This window comes from Chrysochloris asiatica, unplaced genomic scaffold (assembly GCF_000296735.1).
Source record: "Chrysochloris asiatica unplaced genomic scaffold, ChrAsi1.0 scaffold00639, whole genome shotgun sequence".
NCBI classification, from domain to species: Eukaryota; Metazoa; Chordata; class Mammalia; order Afrosoricida; family Chrysochloridae; genus Chrysochloris; species Chrysochloris asiatica.
Window position 1 is genome coordinate 189,123 of NW_006409157.1, and position 4,877 is coordinate 193,999.

Below are 4,877 nucleotides of genomic sequence, written 5' to 3' on the forward strand. Positions count from 1 at the left end.
AATTTGATTTCTTTGTTTTCCATCTGACAAGGTTCATGTGTATAGTCATCTGTTTTGCTGTCTAAAGAAATTGTTTGAAATGAACAAATCATTGTGCAATAAATTAGGTAAATGAACTTTTAACACAAACTCTTGCCTTTTTCAGCCAGGCTCTGTGAGGCCCCTGATTCATGCCTGGATATCTTATTAAAGATGATTAGTCACCTTCTATATTCTCTCTGCCAGGAGGAGGACATCAGCTACATTCTTATCAATGGAGGGAAGATTGACGTTTTCAAGGACTTCATTTTTCTTGGATCAACAATCAACATTCATGGAAGCAGCAGTCAAGAAATCAAATAATGCATTGCATTAGGCAAATCTGCTGCACAAGACATTTTTAAAGTCTTGAGGATCAGGGATGTCAGCTTGAGGGCTAAGGTGTGCCTGACACAAGCTATGGCATTTTCAATAACTTCATATGCATGCGAAAGGTGGACATTGAATAAGGAAGACCATAGAAGCATTGATGCTTTTGAGTTATGGTGTTGGTGGAGACTATTGAAAGTACCATTGGATTCCAAAAGAACAAAATGATCTGTGTTGGAAGAAGTACAGTCAGAGTGCTCCTTGGAGGCCAAGATGGCCAAACTTTATCTCTCATACTTTAGTCATAGTGTCAGGAGGGACCAGTCAGTGCAGAAGGATATCATGTTTGGTAAGGTGGAGGGTCAGAGAAAAAGAGAAAGACCCCCAGTGGGATCGATTGGTAAAATGGCAGCATCAATGGGCTCAAGTGAGGCAACAATTGTGAGGTTGGCCCAGGACCAGGCAGTGTTTCATTTTGTTGTGCATAATGAGGTCATCATGAGTTGGTACCAACTTGATGGCACTGAACAACAACAAAGTACTTTTAATAGTCTTTTCCAACACCATAACTCTAATGCATCAATTCTTCTACGGTCTTAACTATTCATTGTCCCACTTTCACAGAAATATGAGGCTATTGAAAATACCATGGCTTGAGTCAGGCACACCTTAGTCCTCAAAGTATGTTTGCTCTTCAACACTTTGAAGAGGTCTTGTGTGGCAGATTTGCCCAATGCAATACATCACTTGATTTCTTCTCTGCTGCTTCCATGAATGTTGATGGTTGATATGAGCAAAATGAAGTCTTTGACAACTTCATTCTTTTCTCCATTTATCCTGATGTTATTTATCGGTCCAGTGGTTAGGATTTTTGTTTTCCTTACATTGAGGGGCAACTCATACTGAAGGCTGTCACCTTTGATCTTCATCAGTAAATATTTTAAGTCCTCTTTGCTTTCAGCAAGCAAGATTGTATCATCTACATGTAACAGGTTTTTAATGAGTCTTCCTCCAATCTACATGCCATGATTTTTTCCCCCATATAATCCAGCTTCTCTAATTATTTGTTATTCAATCAGTACTGATTGAACAAATATGGTGAAAGAATACAACCTTGCATACATTTCCTAATTTTAAACCATTCAGTGTTCCTTTGTTCTGTTCTAACAAATGCCTCTTGGACTATGGACAGGTTCCTCATAAGCACAATTAAGTATTTCAGAATATTCATTCTCAGCAATGCTGTCTATAGTTTGACAGAAACCTTTGCATAGTCAATAAAGCATAGATATACATCTTTCTGATATTCTTTGCTTTCAGTAAAGATTCACTTGATGTCAGTAGTGATATCTCTCATTCTACGTCCTCTACTAAAACCTGCTTGAACCTCTGGCAGTTCTTGTCAATGTATGCTTACAGAATTTTTGTATTATCTTTAGCAATATTTTGCTTGCATGAGATTTTAATGATATTGGCCAATAATTTTTGTATCTGTTGGGTCAACTTACTTTGAAATGGGCACAAACATGGATCTCTTCCGGTCAGTTGGACAGGTGGTTGTCTTCCAAATTCATGGCGTATATGAGTGAGTGCCTCCAGTGCTGCATCAGTTTGTTGAAATTTTTCAAATTGTATTCCATCAATTCCTGGAGCCTTGTCCTTTGCCAATGCCTTCAATGCACCTTGGCCTTCTTCCTTCAGTATCATTGGTTCTTGATCATATACAACCTCTTGAAATGACTGAACATTGACCACTTATTTTTGGTAGAGTAACTCTGTGTATTCCTTCTATCTTCTTTTGGTGCTTTCTGCGTTCATTATTCAGTATTTTGCTCATAGAATCCTTTAATATTTCAAGTTTAGGCTTGAATTTTTTCTTCAGCTCCCTCAGATGAGAATGATAAGCATGTTCTCCCCTTTTGGTCTTTGCATATTTTCTTGTAATATTTGACTTTGTCTTCTTGAGTTGCCTTTTGAAATGTTCTATTCAGCTTTTTTATCTCTTCATTGCTTCCATTTGTTTTACCACCTCTGTGCTGGAGAGAAAGTTTCAGAATCTCTCTGACATCCATTTTGGTCTTTTCCTTCTTCCTGGTCTTATTAATGATCTTTTGCTTTCTTCCTGTATGATGTTCTTGATGCCATCCCACACTCTCCTGGTCTTCAGTGTTTAGTGTTTACTGCATCAAATCTATTCTTGAGATGATCTCTAAATTCAGGTGGGATATGTTCAAGGTCATATTTTGACTTTCATGGACTTGTTTTAGCTTTCTTCAGTTTCATTCTGAATTTGCATATTAGCATTGACTTGGTGAAGACAAGCATTTTACACAATACCATGTTTTAGGTGAGGGACAAATCAGTAAAACATAGAATTATTGTTAAGTTTCATGGGATCTGAAGTCAGATCATCTATCTGAATCCTGACTCCAGCACTTGTCAGGTGGACAAGACATTCAAGTTTCAAAACTCCCTATTTGTAAAATGAAGTGAAAAACAATACCTCACTCTCATTTTTTAAAGTTTAAATTAAATTAAATCATTCATATCTAGTAGATACCTTTGGATGTCTGTCATCATCATTAATTGCTGTGATTTGATTCCTTCTCCTGATGCCTCCATTCTTTTCTTGATAACTGTTCTAGTTTTATTTGGGGATGAGAAGAATCACAGCCTCCAGGTAGATGAGCTTTATATGTAGGCCTAGAGACTCATGGGAGACCAAGGGGTCTCTCTTTTGTGCCAGGAGTCCCTGGGTGGTGGAAATGGTTACTCTACAGTTACTGAGTCAGGCTACAGAGAGCTTAGAATGTCATGAAATATAGTATTAAAGAGTATAAAAAGGCCTGGAGGGGAGATGTGTCATAGACAACAGTCTCTTCTCATGCTCATAGTCTAAGGGAATTTTATAGTCAGAAGTAAAACTGCAGATGAAGTTTCACCAGACTTCAAAAAAGGGGCCGACTATCCTGTTTGCTCGGAGCCCTGGTGTGGCACTGTGGTTAAATGCACAGGAGTGCAAAGTTGGTTTGAACCTCAAGGTTGGTGGTTCAAGCTCACCAGCAGCTCCTTAGAAACCCTATTCAGGGTTGTTATGGGTCGGAACTGACTCAACGGCACTCAACAACAACATCCTGTTTGCTCAGTTTTTTGTTTTTAAAGTTTTTATAGTGAATTATGTGATAGTTTACATGGGAGAACATTAGCTTTACACTCATCCTATCGTATATCGTTTCATTGCCATGATTACAATTCCCTTCATGCATCATCAACCAACCAACATCCCACTAGCCTGCCCCTCAGTCATCAGCACACAGCCCCTCTCCCTCTCTGGATCTAGAGTCCCCAATCAGTTTTTATATGCTGTTTTTTTGTTTTTCTTTCCCATGCTGCACACCTCTAGTGTCCAAGATGGAATCTAAGATTTCAAGATTGGCTCTGTTGCAGAGGCATCCAGGGAACTGTCTGCATATGTATCCTTCTGTCAGGATCCTGATTCAGGACAAGGTCTGCCCTGGTTGCGCCATTTTGGGGCCATCTGATGATGTTTTGAGCCTGCACTGAAAAATGGCTAAAACTGGCTGACCAGAAAGGGTAAGTTAACAGGTAGCTGAGGGTTAACAAACTCCACTGGTTTCAGCTGCATAAAGAGATAGTTTCCCTGTCTCACCCATATCTTGTTCAGAGTGATAAGAGATAGTTTCTATATCTTGTCCATATCCTGCCTGTCTTTTTTGGGAAGTTTTATGGTTCCATTGATTTGTCTACCTTCAATTTCATCCTGGCCTTTCCCCCTAATAGCAACTTGGCTACTAACTGAAGTCTTGGAATATTGAGTCCATACCAAGGAGCTCTGGTAGTGTAGTGGTTACGAGTCGGGCTGAAACCCTGTACAGGGTCACTATGGGTCGGAACCGACTCAAAGGCACTCAACAACAACAACAACCAAAGTGCCTCAGAAGGAAGGCCTTTGGTGATTTACATCAGAAAAATCCACCCCTGAAAACCCTGTGGAGCAAAGTCCTGCTCTGACACAGAGTGAGTTGGCATTGACTTGATGGTAACCATTTTTTTTTTTTTTTGGCTTTCCTTTTGCCAAGGGTATACAGGAAAAGAGTACTTCCTGATGTCTCTACATATGAAGTTGGGAATTGTAGCAACCACCCTGGAGCTATGAGGGAGAATTAGCCAACAACAAGTCAACCTGTTTAGGTTGGGGGAGCAGAAGTGGGAAGAACCTGGGTGTTTGATGATAACATTAACCAGACAATACTGTAAACCTCTGGACTTCTTATAATGTGAGATAGTAAATTACCTTGGTGTTTAAGTCATTTTAAGCTGAGTTTTCTAAGGTTTACAGCGCAAAGCATTATAAAGTTGTAGTTGTTAAATGTCATCAATTTAATTCTGATTTATAATGCAGTGGATAGGGTTTTCAAGAAGTGGCTTGTTGGTTTGAACTTCCAACCATAAGGTTAGCTGTGCAGTTCTCATCCTACAGCACCATACCAGTACAGTCATTTAAAATG